Source organism: Felis catus, chromosome B4, assembly GCF_018350175.1.
Source record: "Felis catus isolate Fca126 chromosome B4, F.catus_Fca126_mat1.0, whole genome shotgun sequence".
Lineage (NCBI taxonomy): Eukaryota > Metazoa > Chordata > Mammalia > Carnivora > Felidae > Felis > Felis catus.
Genome location: NC_058374.1, coordinates 60,363,672 through 60,387,493, shown reverse-complemented (window position 1 = coordinate 60,387,493; position 23,822 = coordinate 60,363,672). Strand labels below are relative to the sequence as shown.

The window sequence follows — 23,822 nt, the reverse complement described above, 5'->3', positions numbered from 1 at the left end:
TTGGGACAGAGAGAGACAGAGCCTGAACGGGGGAGGGGCAGAGAGAGAGGGAGACACAGAATCGCAAACAGGCTCCAGGCTCTGAGCCATCAGCCCAGAGCCTGACGCGGGGCTCGAACTCACGGACTGCGCGATCGTGACCTGGCTGAAGTCGGACGCTTAACCCACTGTGCCACCCAGGCGCCCCACCACCACTGCTTCTCCAACAGCTGCCATCATGCCTGGCAAAGAGAAGACCAAAAAGAAATGGATTTGGAAAGATTGAATAAACAAGTGAACAAAAAAATATTTTGGGTGAATCTTTAAGGATCTGAGAAATTAGGGGCACCTGGGTGGCTCAGTTGGTGAAGCGTCTCTGACTCTTGGTTTTGGCTCAGGTCATGATCTCAGGATTCATGTGATCGAGCCCCACAGCTGGCTCTGTGCTGACAGCGGGGAGCCTGCTTGGGATTCTCTCTCTCCCTCTCTCTCTCTGTCCCTCCCCCACGCATCGTGCTCTCTCTGTCTCTAATCTCAAAACAAATAAATAAACGTTAACAAAAAGGGATCTGAGAAATTAAAGGATTGGACATTCAGGGACGGGGAGAACAACGTGGGCAAAGATGTAGAAGCAGGAACAATGTGTTCACTGAACACTGACTAGACTAGAAGTTCCAGGAAAGTAAATCTAGAATGTAAAGCTAGACAAGTAGCGTGGGTTTGAACACTGGAGTCAGAATTTTTTTTTTTTTTTGGCATGTTCTAGGAATTCTGATATCTTTTTTTGTAAGTTTTTAAATTCCAGTTAGTTAACATATAGTGTAATACTAGTTTCAAGTCTACAATTTAGTGATTCAACACTTCCATACTCACTCTGTGCTCATCACAACAAGTGCACCCCTTAATCCTCATCACCTATTTAACCCATCCCCCCATCTACTACCCCTCTGGTAACCATCAGTTTATTTTCTATAGTTAAGAGTCTGTTTCTTGGTTTGCCTCTCTTTTTTCCCCTATAGTCACGTGTTTTGTTTCTTAAATTCCACATATGAATGAAATCATGTTATTTGTCTTTCTCTCACTGACTTATTTTGCTTAGCATAATACTCTCTAGCTCCATCCATGTTGTTGCAAATGGCAAGATTTCATTCTTTTTTGTGGCTGGATAATATCCTAGTGTGTGTGTGTGTGTGTGTGTGTGTGTGTGTGTGTGTACCACATCTTTATCCATTTACCAGTCAATGGACATTTGGGCTCTTTCCATAATTTGGCTATTGTAAATAATGTTGCTATAAAATTCTGGGTACATGTATCCTGTCAAATTAGTATTTTTGCATTCTTTGAGCACATACCTAGGAGTAAGAATTTTTAACCTGATGTTCTAGGAGAAAGTAAGGTAATAAAAGTTTGAATTGGAAGATTACAAAACCAAAGAAATCCTTTAGGGAGACTAACCTGGTGGAAGGGAATGGATGGACTGTTGAATGAGGGAAAAGGAGACACAGAGCTCAGTTAAAAGGCCAGGGCAGATCGGGGCGCCTGGGTGGCGCAGTCGGTTAAGCGTCCGACTTCAGCCAGGTCACGATCTCGCGGTCCGTGAGTACTCGGTCCGTGAGTTCGAGCCCCGCGTCAGGCTCTGGGCTGATGGCTCGGAGCCTGGAGCCTGTTTCCGATTCTGTGTCTCCCTCTCTCTCTGCCCCTCCCCCGTTCATGCTCTGTCTCTCTCTGTTCCAAAAATAAATAAACGTTGAAAAAAAAAAAAAAGGCCAGGGCAGAGGCCCAAGTCAAAAAGATAAGAACTTTGGGGGGGGTCACCTTGAAAAGAGAAAAGCAAAGACAAATGAGAGAGGTATTTTGTTTGTGATCCTATCATGAAACAGAAGGAGAAATTTTGAAGAAACAATCTCTTTAGTAGATTGGCTATGGGCAAGAGCAAGGAAAGAAGTGAAGAATTATGTTTTGGGGCCTGGATAAATTAGTGAATGACAATTGTAGCTACATACCAAACAAAAAAAAAGTAGGGGATGAGTTTGGTTTTGGAATGTTGCTATGGTAACTAGGCTTGAAGATGGTTCCAAACAATTCCACCATTCCCTGTACATTCAAGCTGTTTCTTGCATGAAGAGATAGGGCTTGGGCACCTGGGTGGCTCGGTTTGTTAAGTCTCTGACTTTTGGTTGTGCCTCAGGTCATGATCTTGCAGTTCATGAGTTCGAACCCCACATCAGGCTCTGCACTGACACACAGAGCCAGCTCGGGATTCTCTCTCTCTCCCTCTCTCTCTGCCTTTCCTCTGCCCATGTTCTCTCTCTCTCTCTCTCTCTCTCTCTCTCTCTCTCTCTCTCTCAAAATAAATAAATAAACTTAAAAAAAAAAAAAGAGCTAGAGCTTATGATCTTTCTCCCCAAATCTGGCTAGGCCGAGACTGCTTTCACCAATAAAATACAAAGGAAGTAATTTTCTGGGACTTCTGAACTCAGAAGAGAAGGCCTGGCAGCCTCCACTTCCTCCATCTTGGAGCTTGAAGTCATCAGGGAAAAAGTCTAGGATACCCCACTGAAGAGAGGCCATGGAGTGAGAAAATCAAGGCACCAGCCGTCCAGCCCCAACTGCTATCTGAATACAACTGCACGAGAGACTCCAAGCGGGACACGTACAACTACCCAGGTGAGCCATCCAAGTCAACCCATGGAATCATGAGTGAGAGTAAAAATGGTTGGCATTTTAAGCCACTAATTTTTGGGATGGTGTGTTAGGCAACAATGGCTATTTAAAATGGTAGCTTCTGATGTCATTACACTATATATTCAAGTGAAAAAGTGCAGCAGCAGAAAATAAAGCTAAGTTTGAAGGCTGGGACACATGCAGAGGGGCTATGGCCTGAGAGAGAGTAGACCAGCTGGCCAGAACTCTTCATCGTTCTCATGCTATGATCCTAGGAAGATGGAAATCCACAGTTATCTTGAAGGCCTGTAACTTGAACCATCACTCTTCCCTTACTCTCCTCGCCCAAGTGTTAGGCAGAGTGTCAGGTAGCCAGACATTAGCCTCTCATCCTCATCTCCCCTGTGGTAGGGTTTCCAGGTAATGTACAGGATGTCCAGTTAAATTTGAATTTCAGACACACAATGAATTATTTTTTTGGTATAATTGTGTCCCAAGGATTGCATGGGAGATACTTATCCTAGAACACAATTCATCATTTGCCTGAAATTCAAATTTAACTGGGAGCCCTAGTTTTTGTTTTTGCTAAATCTGGCAATCTTATCATCAGCCACAGAACGGAGAGTTCTTTCCTAAAAGAAGAACAAGGGCAGCTAGTGTGGGTACTGGATTCCAGTGTTTCCCATTGCATTCAGGAGTCTGGAGGCCCACCAGAGTAATGGCTGGCCCCTGAAGTGAAGTCAGCCAGTCAGCAAATCCCACCCAGATACACAGTTAAACTTTCTATCATTTCATTCTTAAATATAAATAGATAGCCAGGTATTTGATGAAAGCCTACAACATTAAAGAGAAAGATCAAGATAAATAAACAGAAAAAGTGGCCCTGGACAAAACAGTTAATGCAGGGAACAGGATAAGACTTTTAAAAAACAGAAATAAAATCCTCAGAGAAAATGAGGTGACATCATATTCCTAAAACATGAATACGATGCCATGGGAAAAGAGAAGTCAGAAAACAAACCTCATTCTTGGAATTTGAAAATACAAGTGCCGAAACAAAACATTAAAAAGTTTGGAAGATGGCACAAGGACATTTGGCCAAACATAGAACAAAAAGACCCTAAGGTAAAAGAGAAGAGGGAACGTTAAGAAATGAGGGATCATTCCAGAAAGTCCAAACTGGCTAGAAAGCATTTCAGACAAAAAAGAACAACAACAGAATAGAAAAGCTAAATGAAGAAACAAGCTGTCTTCATATTGCACAAGCCCATCGATTGCAGAACAGGATGAGTGGGGAGGGGAAAGAAAACCGAAAGAAAAAACCCAGATATGTCACTGGAAATGTATTAAAGATAAAATCCTAACAGCTTCTTGAGAAAGTTTACACATTCACACACGCACGCGCGTGCACATCATTATCATCTAAGGAGTAAAAGGCAGGCATGCCTCAGACTTCTCATCAGTGGTAGTGTTGTCAAAATTCTGAAAGAAAACCAGTTTCAGCCTAGAATTCTATGTCGAGCCTATTGACTAGGTTGAAGGCAGAATACAGACATTTACAAATATGTAAGAACTTGGAAATTTTACTCCTAATGCATCCTTTCTTAGCAAGTTACTTGAGTATGGTCTCCAGCAAAATGGAAATAGAACTTCAAGAGTCTAATTGAGGACAGCAATGAAGAGAAGTATGAGCATGGCGTCTATTAAGCAGGGTTAAGAGAAAAACTCTTTCATTTATCCAGCAAATATTTATTGTGCCCCTACTTCATGCTAGACCTTCTCCTAGGGGATGGGGATTCAGCAGTGAACAAGGAAGTCACCAGAATACTTCCATTCTAATGAGGGAGACAGAAAAGTAGCAAACAAATATGTATGTCATCTAATTGTAGGAAGTGGCAAATGCTAGGAAGGCAAACAAAGCAGGGGAAGGACAAGCGTGTTAGCTCAGGTAGGCGGACAAGGAAATCCTCTCTGAGGAGTGACAATTGAGGTGAGGCTTGAATGAAATGAGGAACTGGCCATATGCAACTCTGGGGGAAGAGTATTTCAGGAAGAAGACACAGCAAGTGCAAGGGCCTAGAGATAGAAATTAGCTTTGCGTGTTTGAAGAGTGGGAAGGACGCCACTGAGGTTAGGATACTGGGAGTAGTGGGAGGTGATGTTAGAGACATTAGCAGGCCCACATCATGAGAGCCATCCTGCAGTGTGAGCTGTGACTATAAAGTCATTGGAGGGTTTGGGGGCACCTGGGTGGCTCAGTCAGTTAAGCACCGGACTTCGGCTCAGGTCATGATCTTGTGGTCTGTGAGTTCAAGCCCCATGTCAGGCTCTGTGCTGACAGCTCTGAGCCTGGAACCTGTTTCAGATTCTGTGGCTTTCTCTCTCTCTGCCCCTCCCCACCCCCCATGCTCTGTCTCTATCTCTCAAAAATAAATAAACATTAAACATTTTTTAAAAAAAGTCATTGGAGGATTTTGAGCAAGATAATGAAGTGTGCAGCACAATGAAGGAATACAGAAAAAAAGATTTCATTGGCTAGAAGGTGTGATTAAAATGATGAAAACTATTTATTAAGTATCAAGGCAAAGCATAGAAGAGAAAAATGGAAGGTAATCTGCAATGCTAGGGGAAATAGGTGGTATAATAACTAATGTAATTGTAGCATATTATGGAGCTCCCATTGAAAGATATTTAACTCCACACAATAATACAAGTAATTTTTAAAGACTTTCAACTTTTAGGATGCGATTGGAGTAAGCATTAAACAGAGCAAGCAGAATAGCACCATGGGTATGAGCATGGCTTCTAGGAGTAGACTGCCTGAATTTGAATCCTGTCCTTAGCATTTGTTAACTGTGTGACCTTGGGAAGTTATTTAACCTCTCTGCTTTTCAGTTTCTTTACCTATAAAGTGGGGATACTAAAAAGTACCTACCTCATATGGCTGTGAGGCATAAATGAGTTGATGTTTGTAATGTAGATGGAACAGTGTTAGTACATGGTTGAGATTAAATTACTATTTCTTTGACTTATAAAGCATGGTATGATTAGAGGGCATTAGAAAGGTGCTCCATTCAAGTTCCTCTGTCCTACAGGTGTGAAATTCCATTATTGGAGATTTTGTTGAAGGCTTCACAATCTTTTAGAGCCCCTATGAAGTAAAAGTTCTTTTGCGAAGAATGATGTCCTAGATCTCATCTGCTCCTAAATTGTTTGAATTAATCAAATCCTTTCCAACCTTGATCCTTGTCTGAGCACATGGGCAGCATGGTGGGCAGCCTGAGATAGGGAGAGGGGCCCGTTTGCCAGAGCAGCCCACGGCTTCAAAAAGGGATATGAGAGGATAGTTCAAAAGGGAACAAACTAGAACCCCAAGACAAACAGCCTCCCAATTTGGCCAAGAACAGGACTTCAACCAACAGAGTCTTGGCTTCTATTTCCCCATGGCCAATCCTGTCAGTGTCACATTGACATATTTAAACCAGGACAGAGGAGAGAGTTCCAGGTCTGGCACAGGCTCAGGTTATTTACGGCCAGAATAAAAAGCCATGGGGCTGTCATGGAGTCAACCCCCCAGGGACCTCTTTCTTCACAATTATTTTTGTCCAAGGCTCACTGGCCCCTACAGTGGACTTGATCCCAAAGGGTGGTCCCTGAACCAGGTCAGCCTTGAGGGCTTGGGAGGGGCTGTTTGTTCAGGCAGGAAACAGCTCACAGAAACCCTACCCGCCTTTGGGAGTGGTTGCCTTGGGAAACCTTTCAATCCCCTCCAACTGGGGCCTCTGGCTGGCTAAACTCTTCTATTATTTCCACAAAAAACAGTGCCTGCGTTTGAGTGGAAAGAACATCTGTGCAAGTTAGAACCTGCCCCTTTTCAAGATGAGAATTCCTTTTTTTTTTTCAAACACTCTTTTTCTTAAATGTTTATTTATTGTTAGAGGGGAGAGAGATAGAGTTTGAGCGTGGGACGGGCAGAGAGAGAGGGAAACAAAGAATTCAGAGCCCCGTGTGAACTCACAAGCCCTGAGATCATGATCTGAGCTGAAGTCTGATGCTCAACCCACTGACCACCCAGGCGCCCCTCAATATAAAATTTCTGATCCGTAGGCAGTCTGCTTTGGGAGTTGATGAAATCCCAAACTGGCATTTCCAGTAAACCCTTTCTGGCTTTTAGGTTTCACTTTGAGAGAGGCATGATACAGGAGGAAACTGTTGGCTTCAACAGTCACCATTTGTATTGGCATCCAAAGTATAGAAATCATAAAATCTTAAAGCTGGAAGAGACATATCACCTAGACCCCTAATTCTTTTTATACACAAGGAAGCTGAGAGATGAAGTAACTAAGTGCAACTGAGATTAAGCTCAGGGGTATTGACTTCCAGGATGGAAATTCAATTCATCAGACACCATTCGTCACCTGGAGAGGACTGGGGAGAGACTATCTGAGGCTTGCTGGAAACATTTTATTTTCTTTGTATAGTATAATTATTACCTACAAACATGCAAAAACAATTTCAAATGCTATAAAATTTTTAATAGTTCTTAAATGGTTTAAAACTTGTTAAAGACAGCAAAAATGTAAAGTTACCTATATCTCACAGACCCCTGTAACCCGTGGCAGGCCCACTGAGAGACGCTGCAAATCAACTCTCTTTAGGACCTAGTAAAGCCCTCCAAAGTGGAATCTAAGTAATGGAAATAAAGAAGTAGTAGATCTCTCCCTTGCAGCCCCACTCCCACTCAGGTTTAGATGTGGCCAGGTTTAGATGACTGGTTATTTGTGAATGCAAATATGTGTGAATTTGTGAATGCTTCTTTATCTGTGTAACTTGTTGGGTTTTGATCGAAATTGAATTAAATCTATAGATCAAGTTGGGATGAGCTGAATCGTGATAAGATTGGGCCTTCCTATCCATGAATATGGAATGTTTTTCCATTTATTTAGTTCTTCTTTGGTTTATTTCATCAGAGTTTTGAGGTTTTCTTCATATAGGTCTTGTATATATTTTATTAGGTTTATACCTAAGTATTCAGTACAGCCCTAGGCCACACATTAATTGACTCAGGAATTTCAGCTGACCACTAGTGACTTTGGTATATTAACCATGTATCCTGCAACCTTGCTCTAGTAGCTTATGAGTTCCACAGGTATCTTTCATCTATTCTTTCAGGTTTTCTACATAGACAACTTTTGTTCTTTTTAAGTTTTGTTATACCTGTGTTTTATTTTAGTTACTTCCACTAAACAGCAGAATTGAGGGAAGGAATTTCTGGGCAGATACAATTTCCCCTCTGATTCCCCATACTGAAGTGAGCAGAGCTGGAACTCAGCTCAAGTTTGCGTTTAGGTCAAAGCACTTGGAAGGATGGTGAAAGGATAAGATAGAGGGTGAATAAGGTAATTACTTCACCAATTTTTCAGATCTTTTGCCTGATTTTTGGCTCCCTCCCCTGCCCCCACCACCACAGCAGTGCTTCCTTTACCCAAACAGCCATGGATGGCTGGAGATGCCTTCTCATTCTCAGAGCTGGTACAATGCTTCCAAAATTTAAAATGTGTAACTGGCTTGTCCTTGAGTTTGTCCTTTTGCAACACTGGCTACCCAACTGCTCTCCAGAAATATAGAAAGATGTCTTTTCAATGGAGCAATCTAGGAACTTACAAAATAAAATAAATAAAATAAAATAAAATAAAATAAAATAAAATAAAATAAAGATACCTTTGCTGCTATATCCTATCCTTCACTCTCAACCTCCCAGAAGACCTGGGTAAAGTCAAGTGGCCCCTACAAGCAAATATTCTATAAATGTGTGTTCAACATTGATTTGGTCAGGATATGGATAAACTTATTTTTTTAATCAATGAAAAGTAGGGTTAAAAACATTTGCTTGCTAATTCACTTCTACTGACCAGCAGGAAATGTTCTAAAAGCATTCAACAATTAGTTCCTGTTTTTCTGAAGTTCTCTTCTTTCTCCAGTTTTGTTCATTTGTAATTCTATGAACCAGAAACCGTTTTCGGAGGTATATGAAAGGGTGAGTAAAACAAACCACTTGCTGTTTCTCAAGAAACAGCACTAGGCCACACATTAATTGATTCAGGAATTTCAGCTGACCACTAGTGAACATGTATATCTCAAAAGTATGCAAATTAAGTGGACTGCTGTTAATAGAGTATTGTTTTCATTTCCTTTTGAGGGCAGTGCCTACTCCAGTGAGACTGGAACCAATTTGCATTTCCTTAACTATATAAGCAATTGATACGAGAACCAGAATTAGGCACAGCTTTCCAAGTCATTCCAGTGAAACGTTGGAGTCGATTTGTCTTTGCCAGTGTTATTTTAGCAGCCTTTTAAAATCATATTTCCCCAATCCACCTCCTCCCACAGCTGCTCACCAGCCTGCCTCTTTAATTGGCTCCCAAACATCGGTCCCACCTAGTTCAGTCACTGAGTTTCTTTCTAAAATACTCTTCCTTGGCTCACTAACGTGAAGTTGACAACTTACTCCTGAATAATTTAGCTCCTTTCTTGAACTGCCTCCTCTTAAGACCTCTCTTAACTTTCACTTCTAAAGATGGGAGGAAAGTAAAGGTGTTAGAGACTCACTATATAATTGGCTAAGGAGTACATAAAGCTTTTTACCCCCTCCCTGACAGTAAGGGCTTTTACTCAGCCTGACATAAGGGCATAATATAACCCTTGTTTGATCTATATTCATCATGTTCCTGCCTTTACTCACACCCGAGCATGATTTGTCTGCAATGCTTTTTTAATCAGGAGGGGATGAGGGTATGGAAAGAAGAGATAAGATTGATTCTTATCAGTAATTCTACGCTGGAAAGTTGCAGCAATATCAACTACACTTCAATTCAAAATTCCATATTCCACAAGTCTATTTGGCAATATTGCTCTGGGAAATAATTTGGAAATATGTATCAAAATCTTAAGGATATCTACATTAGTCAAGTTTGGTTGCCTAAAGTCAGAAAGCCAGTTCAAATTATTTTAAGCAAAAAGAGGACTATATTAGGCCAAGTAATTGGAAAAGTCTAGGACAACCAGAAACTGAAATGATGTCATCAGAAATCTCCCTTCTGTCTCCATCTCTCAGCTCTGCTTTTTCCTATGTTGGTATCATTGTGGCATAGATGGCCCTTGTCAGTTCCAACCTTAAACAGTCCTTGGTGTCCATAATTTTGGAAGAAAAGAGATGTTTTTATCCAAACATCATTATCAGACTTAGAAAAATTCCCTCCTACTGGTCCTGCTTGGGTCGTATGCCCACTCCTGGACCAGTCACTGTGTTTGAGGTGATAGGAAACAGGACACTGTGATCAATCCCAACCATGTGACAAAAAGTTCTACCAGGTGAGAGCAAAAGCAATTCCTGAAAGGAAATGGATAAGTAGTGGAATAGGAGGTCAGTTCTGTCAACTTAAAAAAAAAGAAGAAGAAGGAATTCTGAGCAGGCAGAAACAAGGGGTATCTATATTCAATGTTCATCCTCTTCCATATATTTATCCTTAGGAAATAACCAGGGGTGTGAGAGAGTGACAAGGTTATTCAGCACAAAATTATTTATAATAATGTAAAATCAGAAAGAAATGAAACACTCAATAATAACAGATTAGCTGAATAAATTATGTTACATGTGTTCAATGGAGCACCTTGCAGCCTTTGAAAAGTGTGCTGTAGAAGAAACTTAACGACACGAAAAAATGTTCATGGTATGTTGCTAAGCATAACGGAGTGCAGAGCGTGGTGCCAATTCACATGCATTTTTATACATATACACATTTTGTCTGTATAAAATATAATGTATAAATATTATGAAAGATTGAAAGAATATATAATGTTGATTTCTTCTAGCTGGTGTCATTAGGAGCAATTTTAATCATTCTGGTGCTTTTCTCTATTTTCTATAGTAAATATATATTTTTAATTAAAAACATTAAAAAAACTTTTAATTACTATCAATTTAAAACTGATCATGCTGTTTTTCTCTGTGAAAGAAGGAGCTGAAATGGAGATCCTAATTACTGGTAAACAGCGAACTTTGGTTAGACTTCAAGGAAACTAATTAGGGGAATAAATTATTCGCCAGTTTTCCAAGATTAGCTACGACCCAGATGTATTCTCTATTATGTCACATTTCCACATTTTGAGGCTTTACTTGTATGCACACGGCTGTCTTTTAGAATTAATCAAACAGCTAGATCCATGCCCAAGCACAGGCCCAGATATCTGAACAGAGAGAGGCTCAGGATATCCTTTCTGAGCTTCATAAGTACTCTTCATCGTATCTGGAGAATGTGAAACATATTTCCTGCTGCAAGGGACAAGGAATTTTTCTTGATAGCATTAGAAATATTCAGATTAGAGGAAGCAACTTCAGCAAAGCAGAGAGATAAAACATCCTAAAGGAAAAAATCTATAACTCCTAAATTGCTTACCCCACTTGTTTCAGTTTTCCCTGGAGAATTCCTTTTTTGAATGAGACTTTGCATCATCCAAAGAGCCTCTGCATTATTCGGCCTCAAAAGAGAGGATTGAATAATTGGTCTCTCCCCAGTTTACCAATTAAAAATATCAATGAGCCAAATCTTGAAAAGCCTAAAGGAAAAACAAAATAAAAAAAATTATGCCAGTGACTTTACAAAAGTACAAAATTAGGAGAGGAGACAAACAGCAACACTTATGCACATTTATTTGTATCATTACCTGTGCTCACCATTTCACCTCTAAGCTAGCTCCATTTCTTTTTTTTTTTTCAACTTTTTTTTTTTTATTTATTTTTGGGACAGAGAGAGACAGAGCATGAACGGGGGAGGGGCAGAGAGAGAGGGAGACACAGAATCAGAAACAGGCTCCAGGCTCTGAGCCATCAGCCCAGAGCCCGACGCGGGGCTCGAACTCACGGACCGCGAGATCGTGACCTGGCTGAAGTCGGACGCTTAACCGACTGCGCCACCCAGGCGCCCCATAAGCTAGCCCCATTTCTTTTGGAATTACCCAACATGAGAGGCAGTTTGATGCCATGGGAAGAGGAGCTACAGATGCTCTCCAATGAAGATGACATTTCTGTTTCTGGACACCCTTCCACCATGGCACACAACTACTCATGGAAGTTTGTTCAATAATCTGCTTTTATCTGACAAGACTGTTCATGTCTCCTGAGTAGAAAACTTGAAGCATATCAGACACAACAATGACCTACATGATATCCTCTATTCTTCCCTAGTAACAGAACTCCAAGTATCTTTGGGAAGGCAGCGTGCCCAGATTAAAACTTTCATTTTCCAGCGTGGCAAATGTAGAGATGTGCCGCCCAGGATCCCCTTGCTTTAAGAAAGGAGTTGCTACCCACTTCAAGGAGTATGAGAGTCTCAAAATTAGCTGACTCATTTTTTTTTAGCTCCTGGCAAATTTCAAGCTGAGATCATGCTCTCCTGGAGGCAGCTCCTAGCCAATGACTAAATAAGATGGTAATATAAAGGCCTAACCATTTCTACCCAACACAGGACTTCCCTAATGGCAATCTTTGTCCTGGGGCTGCACATTGGGCTGGCAGAGATTTGTCAGGTCTGCATTAGGGAATGATGGCTCTCCTGACCAGTTTGGTGTCCTGCTTCTTTCACAAGTGTTACTCCCTATTAAACCTTTTACATTCCTAACTCCACCCAGCATCTGCTTCCTAAAGAACACAACAGGTGATACCAGTTTCCTGGTGGCATTGGGTGGCCATATGGCCAGTGAAATGTAAGTGGAAGTTGTTAGGTTGGACTCTAGAGAAGCTCTTTAATCAGAAGCAGTCTCAGCTGATATGGACCTTTTGCTCTCTGCATTTTCTCTTCCTTTTCCTTGGGATACAGATGCACTGTGAAGGGTGGAGCAGCCATCTTGTGAGAATGCGGTAACAAACACAAGGTCTAAAATGGCACGCTAAGGGTGCCAGAGTCCATCTCGTGAAGGATCACACCTGCTTTAGACTGCCTACCTCTAGGTTTCTTATTTTGCACAACAAATATCACTTCTACCTGTTTGACCCTTGATATGTTGGGTTTTACAGTGGAATGCAAATCTAACTAATTCATAGGACATAGGAAAACGTTCTTGGGGTTAATCATGTTGTGAAATAAACCCAGCAGGTTAAAGAGCAATGTGCAGAGCATGTTTTCAATTATTTATTCATGTGTGTATGTGCATATGGACATACATATGTGTATCTTTTATATATGCATTTATATATATGTATTATACATAATTTATCTATATAAAGCTAAAAGATGTGTTTAAGAAAAAAAGGAGGATGATGATACCCACCTGCCCTGCCAAATGGACGAAGTCAACCTCCTTCAGGAAAGGGATTGGGAGTGACATCTTGTTCACACCCCTCTCTTTCTCCATAACCATCTGACTTAAGAGGAATAAAACAATCAGCATGTGAAATATTTTCTTGTGCAAGACAAAAAGCAAATGTTTGTCAGTTGTCTAAAACACATATTGATTTTCCCAGGAAACTGCAGAGCCAAATACTGCAAATAATTCAAGCTGATCATTTCTTTTCCCAGTAGAGTACAAGAATTTCAAATTTCCACCTTGTCATCATCTGGGAGTTCCCAAAGAGAAGGCAAGAAATCCAATCTTTACATTTCTGAATAAGGAAAACCAGGTATCTACCCATGTTTGGGGTTTTGAACCAGAAATCAGAAAATCTGAATTGCGCACATAGAATACTGAAAAACTTTTATCTGTAAGGGCAGCAATGTGACTTGTCCTACTTCCTTCACAGGAAGTTGTGAGAATCAAATGAGATAATTACTATAATATGCTACACAAATAAAAATTAATAATAACAGTAACAACAAGAACAGCAACTAAGGCTCTCTGCATGCCAGGCACTTGTACCTTTTAACTCATTCAATCCTTGCAACCATTCAAGGATACCATGTGATGTGATTATGTGGCCCACAACACTGGGCCCCCAAATATCCTGAGGTCAATTCTCCCTGATGTATGCATTTTAGGGGTGGCCATACATATATTTAACAAATATGCTTTATTAGTATTTTTTCATGTTAACGAATACAGGAAGTGTGTTTAATCATGATCTAGTTGAACGTTGAGTTTCTTCTATATCTTTGTGCTTCTAATTATTTTTAAGAAGAGAAGAAAGAAGACACAGGAGTAAGGAAAACTGTTGAACAGGCAAAGGTTTTCATTCCCCCTTTCCTTGTGTGTTTGCCTTAATCTCAGGAAGAGAGAAACTCTACTACATTTCCATCCTCTCTCTATTTGCCCTTTCTTGGTTCTTCTTCATAGGAGTAACTGAAATGACTGGTCAGAGTTGGGGACGGCCACTGATGCACTTTCACTGGCAAGCTAGACTGGTGTTGAAGACTCCTTGTCCTCCTACTCTGAGCCCAAGTCCAACAGATTCTACTTCCTGTAGGGGCAGCAAGCACATTTGGGCAGGGCCCAGAGCCAATATTTTAAAAAAGAGGCTTGTGGTCCTTGCCTTTTGTTTACTATTTGGATAAGTGGACTCAAGGTCTGTTCTGAAGGTCCTGCCTATGTCCTCACAATTGCATGCCTGAATATGCAGGCATAGAGGTCTATTAATCAGTGTGCAAAGTAGGAATCCCCAGTGCAGCCAGACTCCAAATGCAGTCTCTAACACCGCCATTTATCTCAGGCTTGCATTAAGGCAGGGTTTGTGGCTACTGCCTAGATTGAGAGAGTGGTGCACATCCTGTTTATTTGCCTAGTGATCTTTTCATGTATGTTCCTAGAAGACAAGAGGGTTAGTGGCACCCTAATCTTCTGAAAGAAATCCAAATTGTAACTTAAGTTTATCTCCTCTGACCATATATTCTTTCTATCTCTGGGTTGTGGCATAGGGTTTGACCCAGAATAATGGCTTAAAAAAATGCCTGTTGGGTGAATGAATAAAGTACGCTAAAAAAAAAAAAAAAAAAAAAGAAAAAAGAAAAGAAAAGAAAAGAAAAAGAAAGAAAAAGTGGAGTTTGAAAGAAAATTTGGAAAGGAGAAGAGGTTTCCAGAAAGATGAGAAGGTAAACTTAGCTTAGACCAAACGAGGAAGGATATAGACTTTCATAGAACCAAGCCAAAGTACTCAGAACTAAAACATACCACTTTGGAGCTAACAGTAGGGCCAGAGTCAGAACACAAGGGCAGAAGTACTCAGGCAGGAACAGAGGTAACAGTTAGGTATTGACAGGTACCTCTATGTCCTCTATGACACATCTGGCTCCCAGCAGTTAACACATCTTGGGAACTTCAAGCAAGATATCTGTCAATATCATGTATTTTACATGTTAAAGGGAAACAACTAGCATATGACAGTTAACTTCCTCTTGAACAATAGATGAAAGTCATAAAGGAGATGATATGGGCAGTCCCCCACTTTAAAATATTGTTTAATTACTTGCCAATAATTATTAATAAATAAATAAAATAATTATTAATTATTAATAATTGTTAAAATAATTAATTAAAAGTATTGTTTAATGAATTAATTGCTCATCAAAATAATGCATTGCAGTTAAAACAATCAAATGGCAATGGGCCGCCTGGGTGGCTCAGTAGGTTAAGTGTCCAACTTCAGCTCAGGTCATGATCTCAGAGATCATGAGTTCGAGCCCCACATCAGGCTCTGTGCTGACAGCTCAGAGCCTGGACTCTGCTTCAGATTCTGTGTCTCTCTCTGTCTCTCAAAAATAAACATTAAAAAAATTTATAAATAAAAAAACAATCAAATAGTGAAAAAAGGCTTGTAATAAAAAACAGCAGTTCCTGTTTCACCATTCACCAATTCTGATATCTGTCATGATAGGCAACTTTTAGCTGTTTCTTTGGGCATATTTCTTTTCTTTCCCCCTTTGGGCATATTTCGAAATAATATTCCTACACTGCTATTTCTTGATTACGAATTTTAGAAATCTATCCACTTCTTCTTATGGAGAATAAAGCTCTAACCCTACTTTCACTATTCTCATTCATTCAACAGAGTTAGGTCACATCGGGGGTAAATCAACATTATTATTATAACTATGTAATTGTTTACTGTTGAGATAAGTTGTGTGTTTTTTTTTTTAATTTTACATCTTTTTTTTTTTTAGAGTTAACCACTGCCTCTTTTTTTTCTTAATTTCCAATGTTCATAATCCTTAATTTTTTCTATCAATCTGCTGTACTTGCAGCAATAGCTTTTCCAAATGCCAGACACATCACTTATTCAATCAAATCCCTTTTTTCCCTGAAGCGCTCCACTCTGCTCTCCCATTCCCAGGCGCCAATCTTTTTCTTAAATATTTATGTATTTGGAAAGACAGAGAGGGAGTGGGGGAAGGGCAGAGAGAGAGAGTGAGAGAGAGAATCCCAAACAAGCTCCGCACTGTCAGCACAGAGCACCACACTGAATCTCATGAACTGTGAGATCATGACCTGAGCAGAAATCAAGAGTCCGATTTCGGGTTCACTGACTGAGCCACCCAGGTGCCCCTCCCCTGCTCCAATCTCGACTGCTCTTTAGGCACAGATTGGCTAATTTTGTCATTTTCTTATAATGGATCCTCTTTTTTCCTAGAGGATGCATTGTATCAAGTGAATGGGTTTATACTTTTTACAAGTATTAGCACTAGTATTTTTTTTTGTTTTTGACTCATTTTTATGAAACAATAAGGACCAGATGCAATTAAAGCATTCTAAAAAGAATACAAACTACTGTTTAACAGAAATAATAGAGCCATCCAATAATCCAGCAGGTAGTACCAGCATGAAAATCCTTCACTCCGGGGCGCCTGGGTGGCGCAGTCGGTTAAGCGTCCGACTTCAGCCAGGTCACGATCTCTCGGTCCGTGAGTTCGAGCCCCGCGTCAGGCTCTGGGCTGATGGCTCAGAGCCTGGAGCCTGTTTCCGATTCTGTGTCTCCCTCTCTCTCTGCCCCTCCCCCGTTCATGCTCTGTCTCTCTCTGTCCCAAAAATAAATAAACGTTGAAAAAAAAAAAAATCCTTCACTCCTTGGGAGTAGTTGGTGTACGGAAAGTCAAGTGTTACGGGGCAATCCATAAAAAGTACGGTTGTATTAAGGAATCTGTGAACTCTGGATAAGCTACTCACTTGGTATCTCTTCAAACCAATATCTTAAAGATATTTCCTTAACTGTGTGTGTGTGTGTGTGTGTGTGTGTGTGTGTGCGCTCACGCACACGCATGAAGGATAAACTAATTTTCTGCAAATTGACATTTATATTTTTTCTTCATGTCTGTAACCCTTATGCCAGCAGAATATTCATCTTCTTTAAGTTTCCTCAAAACAAAACTCCATTTAAAAATAAGGTAGGGATACCTGACTGGGCTCAGTCAGTTAAGTGTTGGACTCTTGATTTTGGCTCAGGTCATGATCTCACAGTCCACGAGTTTGAGTCCTGCGTTGGGCTCTGTGCTGACAGCTCAGAGCCTGGAGCCTGCTTTGAATTCTGTGTCTCCCTCTCTGCACCTCCCCCGCTTGTGCTCTGTCTCAAAAATAAATAAATAAACACTGAAAAAAAAACAAATAAAAATGAAAATAAAGTAAGTGATTCAAGTAGACATTTTTCTGAAAATTCCACTGGGGAATAGTGCATAGCTTTTCACAAAAAGGGAAAAGAAGGAAGAGAGAGAGTCCTTTAGCTGTGCTCTTCTTTCAAATCTCTATATTTGGCTTGAAAACCCCTCTTCCTCCCTGCAGCAGCAAGCCTTCCTGAGGATGATCCCTACCTTCTTGGAGCTTCCCTCTTCTCTCCTAAACTCTCTTAGGCCAAGCACTTGCACTCTGCCCAGCTCTTGTAGCAAACTTGCACAACAACCGTTTGTTTCTACTTATTTCTGTCTTGCTGCATGCCAAAGGCTCCAAGATTGATCCTCTAGTTCATTGAGATCCACTTTCCTTAGAAGTCAGTGAAGGATTATTAATAATAAATTAAGTTTTCCTCTTACATGTTCAAATTCAAACTAACAGATTTCTTATATGCACTAAAATTAGAATTTGGACTGATTTCAATTTCTCCACTTATACAAGGAGATGCACATCAAAATCTAAGTTTACCAGCACCACATTTCCAGATTGGGGTGGGGGCACATGTTTTATGCCGCTTACAGATTTATGCCTGGGTAAGCTGACTGACCTACCCTGTGAGAGGGTTAGTTGAAAGCAGAACAAGTGGGGCGCCTGGGTGGCTCAGTTGGTTGAGCATCCAACTCCTGATTTTGGCTCAGGTCATGATCCCAGGGTGTGGGTCGAGCTCTGTGTTAGGCTGTGTGCTGAGTGTGGAGTCTGCTTGAGATTCTCTCTCTCACTCTCTCTCTCTCTTCCCCTTCCTCCTCCCAAGCTTGCACTCTCTCTCTCTGTCTCAAAAAAAAAAAGGGGGGGGGGGGGAATAAGTGAAATCAAGGACCACCATGGAGTCTTCCGAAGAAAGGAAGTCAAAGAAAACACCACAGGGGGTGGAGGGAGGGACTGGCAGGTAGAAGGCAGCATAGTATCCAGTGTTTGGTTTTTCTGGACTGTGAAGGACAACTGTTGGACTTTCAGGCTAGAGGAGTTGGCAGAGACTAAATTATGGAGGGTTCTGGAGCCAACCTGAGGAGTTTTAGGATTCCATCAATAAAGCAACAGCAATGGATTCCAGTGGGAAGTCTTACACTTATCTTGGTAGAGAGAAAATAGAAGGAAATGTGAAAAAGGAAGAAAGAAAAACAGAAGAGGAATGAATGAAAGAAAAAAATAAGAGCATCCTAAGAGTCCGAAGAAGACTTGACATTTCTTTAGTCCCACCTTCTGCTCAGTGCTGGAATCCTTTCTTCAAATCCTGTGCTGAAGGTTCCATATCTCAGAGTTATCTAGAATTTTTATTTTGAGGTCTTTGTAGATTCACCTGCAGTTGTAAGAAATAATATAGAGAGATTATGTATATTCTTCATGTAGTTGCCCCCAATTTGTATGATTACAGCACAAGGTCACAGCCAGAAAATTGTTTTTATACAATCCATCCACCTAATTCAGTTTTACCAGTTTTACACGTTTATGTGTTTTTAGTTCATTTATATGTATTTAGTTCTTTGTAATTTTATCACATGTATAAACTTATATCTTCACTACCACTGTCAAGATACAAAGTAGCTTATCACTAGGATCCCTGATGCCTCCCTATTACAGCCACAGATATCTTCTTCCTTAATCCTGCCCTAACCCTTAGCAACCACTAGTCTGTTCTATTTTTTAAATAATGTTATATAAATGGAAACATACAGTATGTAACACTTTGAAACTGGCCTTTTTCACTCAACATAATTCTTTGATGATCCATTCAAGTTGTTGCATGTATCAATATTTTATTCTTTTTACTTAAAAAAAATTTTAAGTATAGTTGACACGCAGTGTTACATCAGTTTCCAGTGTACAACATAGTGATTTGACAAGCTTATATGTTATGCTAAGCTCACCACAAGTGTGGCTACCATCTGTCACCATACAACGCTGTTACAGTATGATTGACTATATTCCCTATGCTGTGCTTTTTATTCCTGTGACTTACTCATTCCATAACTGGAAGCCTGTACCTCCCACTCTCCCCTTCACCCATATTGCCCATCCCTCCACCCACCTCCCCTCTGGCAACCATCGGTTTGTTCTCTGTATTTATAGATCTGATTCTGCTTTTTGTTTATTCATTTGTTTTTTTAGATTCCACATATGAGTGAAATCACATGGTGTTCGTCTTTCTCTGCCTGACTTACTTCACTTAGAATAATACCCTCTAGGTCCATCCATGTTGTTGCAAGTGGCACAATCTCCTTCTCTATATGGCTATGTAATATTCCATATATATATATATATATACACATCTTCCTTTCCCATTCATCTCTCAATGGACACTTAAGTTGCTTCCATGTCTTGGCTATTATAAATAATGTTGCAATAAACATGCATAAGCATGTGTCTTTTCTAATTAGTGTTTTTGTTTTCTTTGGGTAGATAACCTGATAGTGAAATTATTGGATTGTATGGTATTTCTATTTCTTTATTTTTTAAGGAAACTCCATACTGTCTTCCACGGTAGCTGTACCAATTTACATTCCCACTAACAGTGCACGAGAGTCCCTTTTTCTACATATTCTCACCAACACTTGTTATTTCTTATCTTTTTGTTTCTAGCTATTCTGACAGAGGTAAGGTGATATCTTATTGTGGTTTTGATTTGCATTTCCCTGGTAATTAGAGGTGTTGAGCATCTTTTCATCTGTCTGTTGGCCATCTGTATGTCTTTTTTGGAAAAGTGTCTATTCAGGTCCTTTACCCATTTCTTAACCTATTTGTGTGTGTGTGGGGGGGGGTGTTGAACTGTGTAAGTTCTTTACATATTTTGGATATTAACCTCGAATTGGATACGTCACTTGCAAATATCTTTTGTAAGTTGCCTTTTTGTTTTGTTGATGTTTTCCTTTGCTGTGCAATGGCTTTTTATTTTGATGTATTCTCAAACATTTATTTTTGCTTTTTTCCCCTTACCTTAGGAGACACATCTAGAAAAATGCTGCTAGAGCCAACATCAGAGAAATTACTGCTTATGTTTTCTTCTAGGATTTTTATGGTTTCAGGTCTGACGTTCAGGTCTTTAAACCATCTTGAGTTTATTTTTGTGCACGGTGTTAGAAAGTGGTCCAGTAATCGCTTCTCGGCCTTTTGGCTAAGATCAAGTGTAGAAAGTGGTCCAGTTTTTCCCAGCACCATTTGTTGAAGAGACTGTCTTTTCCCCATTATACATCCTTGCCTCATTTATCATAGATTAATTGACCTTATACGCATGGCTTTATTTCTGGGCTCTCTGTTCTGTTACATTTTTTTTTTAATTTTTTTTTTTCCAACGTTTTTATTTATTTTTCGGACAGAGAGAGACAGAGCATGAACGGGGGAGGGGCAGAGAGAGAGGGAGACACAGAATCGGAAACAGGCTCCAGGCTCTGAGCCATCAGCCCAGAGCCTGATGCGGGGCTCGAACTCCCGGACCGGGAGATCGTGACCTGGCTGAAGTCGGACGCTCAACCGACTGGGCCACCCAGGCACCCCTCTGTTCTGTTACATTTATCTATGTGTCTGTTTTTGTGCCAGTACCATGATGTTTTGATTACCATGGCTTTGTAGTACATCTTGAAGTCTGGAATTGTGATACCTCCAGCTTTGTTTTTCTTTATCAAGATTCCTTTGGCTATTCAGGGTCTTTTGTGGTTCCAAAGAAATTTTAGTATTATTTGCTCTAGCTTTGTGAAAAATACTGTTGGTATTTTGATAGGTAATGCATTGAATCTGTAGATTGCTTTAGGTAGTATGGACATTTTAACAATATTTGTTCTTCCAACCCATGAGCCTGGAATATCTTTCCATTTAAGGTTTCATTTTTTTTTTTTTATGGCTTAGTAGCATCCCATGGTATGAATATACCACAGTTTATTACAAATGAACTACTATTTGAATATTTGTGTACAGGCTTTGTGTGAATATAAATTTTTGTTTCTTCGGGGTAAATGCTCAGGGGTGCAATTGTTGGATCACGTGGTAGTAATATATCTCAATTTTCAAGGAACTGGCAAACGGTTTTCCGAAGTGGCTCCACCATTCTACATTCCCACTAGATTCAGTTTTGGAACACAGATTTTAAAAAACAAAACAGAATTTTAAAACCATAATTTTAAAATGTATTTTAAAAAATAAAAGAAAAAAGCTTAGAGACAAACCTAGGATAGTCTGTTCTCGATATCATTTCCTTGCTCTTTCATAATAAAGAGAAGCCGAGATTCACATTTTCCAGGATCCCCTTCCCCATCTAGTTCCAGGTCTGTCAGTGAGAAGCACTGCAGTGAGATGTAGACAGTGGAAGAGAAGGTAAAGTTATCACTCTTTGGAGGCCACCACAGGCAGGTATGTGAGCTGATGGTGCATCCACAGTTCTCAGCAGTCTCCAGATGCACCCCAAGGATCTACCTGCTTCAGAAATGTTGGCTGCCAAGACCACCTTGATGGTGCTGCAGCTGTGACGGTTTGTGCGAGCTTCCCTTACGGTCTTGACTTTAAAAGCAGGTTTTAGGTGAGGGGCGCCTGGGTGGCTCAGTCAGTTAAGCGTCCAACTTTGGCTCAGGTCATGATCTCACAGTTCATGAGTTTGAGCCCCACATCAGGTTCTGTGCCTGGAGCCTGCTTTGAATTCTGTGTCTCCCTCTCTCTCTGCCCCTCCCCTGCTCACAGTCTGTCTCTCTCCCTCAAAAATAAAATTAAAAAAAATAAAAAAACAAAAGTAGATTTCAGGTGAGCCTTGGAGGACTACCCACTTGGGGTGCAGGCTTCAGTCATTGACGAGAGCATCCTTTACTGTGCTGGCCCTTCCAAAGTCTGTAGGTCTCTAGCTCCCGGTATTAAAATCCTCCACACTTGGAGCACACGCATGGTATCAATTTTCCAACTGTTGTGTAGGGCTAGCTCCTTTTTATTTGCCAAGAGTTTTTAAAACTTTAAAGATTAACAATAATTTCTTACTATTGCCCTCATTTCAGGAGGATGGATATACTCAAAATAAATTATGGCCTTTTACATTAAGTGAATCTAACTTTATTTTTAAAAGTTCACTATAGGGGCGCCTGGGTGGCTCAGTCGGTTAAGCGGCCGACTTCGGCTCAGGTCATGATCTCACGGTCCGTGAGTTCGAGCCCCACGTCGGGCTCTGTGCTGATAGCTCAGAGCCTGGAGCCTGTTTCGGATTCTGTGTCTCCCTCTCTCTGACCCTCCCCCGTTCATGCTCTGTCTCTCTCTGTCTCAAAAATAAAATAAACGTTAAAAAAATTTTAAAGTTCACTATATTATCATTCTTTGTTTCACATCACTGTATATTAGTGAAAATGTCACAGTGAAAATGTCACCATAATTGAACACAAGTTTGTGAGCTGGCACTTAGGGGCTAAGCAGCAGCAGACCGCAATGGTTAAAAACAAGAGCCCTAGAAGCAAGTAGTCTGAGTTGAAATCTCAGCTCTACTGTCTCTGTGCCTTACTGTACCCACTTGTGAAATGGGGATAATTATCGTGCTTTCCTCCTAGCACTGTTAGGACAACTGCATAAGCTAATACACAAAAGGCATGGTGAACCCTGGCTGGCAAATAATAAGCCCTCATTAGCTAATGTAAACATTGGCGGCAACTTAGCACTCTGACCTGTGCAGCTAAGAACAGTTAACATGGTTTTCTCCCCCTGAAGCCAGGCCAGTCTCAGGTAGGGACAATAGAAGTCAGCATGTCACTCAAGGTAGTCTTTCACCAAAACTGATCTGACATCACGATTGGATCCCTCTAGAAGAAAGCCTTTACCTGCCACCCCATTTTCTACAAGGGTTAAATTTCCTTGCTTTAGAATTCCAGCCTTCTTGACCCAGTCTTGGATGCCTGTTTCTAGACCTCTCTGATGCCAGTCACCTGTGCATAAGGGTCTTGGCTAATTATCTGCAACCCCATCCTCTGCTGATACCTTCTTCTACTCTGCTTGGATAAAGAATACTGCTTTCACAATAGCACACAAAGTGTTTGAGTTAGGACTGATTGAGTTTAATTACATAAAACAGAAAACTGAAATAACTAACCTACACAAGTAAGAAGCTTGTAGGAAAAATCCAGCCTGTACGGTCAGTCGCTCTGTGATGTCATCAGTGCTCAGCAACCTCCTTTCTCAGTCTGTAATCCTGACCATTGCGGCGGATTCTTCCGGCATCTCATTGATCACCCATATCTGTGAGGGAGGTTGGTAAATAAGCTTTTCAGGATTGCCAGATAAAATATTGTATGAGACAGGCTTATACTAAGACAAATTCAGCTGAGGGCCCTGTGTTTTTATTGGTTAATCTGGCAACCTTAATACTTTTATTGGACTGGATACATTGCCGTACCCAATAGTAAGGGGGGTCCAGTTGGAAGCTGGGCTGTCCACTGGCAGTCTCTGCCATGCTGAGCCTTCTGTTTTCTTCTATTGCTTGGTGTTCCTATTTTTAGCCCATTTCCCTTCCCTATTCCTAGAATAATGAGCCAGTTTTCATTTTTACCAGGGGTTCTCATCTACTACAATTTCTTTATTTTTCT

General features: G+C 40.6%; 1 long non-coding RNA gene across 2 annotated transcripts in view; it reads right to left on the bottom strand.

Moving 5' to 3' along the window:
• Positions 1–23,472, bottom strand: part of LOC102899618 — a 36,507-nt gene extending 13,035 nt beyond the window's left edge. Inside the window, exons 1-5 of one of the 2 annotated variants that reach the window (XR_002159604.1) lie at positions 23,330–23,472; positions 21,441–21,557; positions 18,484–18,583; positions 12,970–13,059; positions 11,100–11,259 (exon numbers count right to left, since the gene is read on the bottom strand). This is a non-coding gene — a long non-coding RNA (uncharacterized LOC102899618). The remainder of the gene's footprint in view (positions 1–11,099; positions 11,260–12,969; positions 13,060–18,483; positions 18,584–21,440; positions 21,558–23,329) is intronic. The other variant, XR_440736.3, reaches the window with a different exon arrangement.
• Positions 23,473–23,822: the final 350 nt, after the last annotated feature.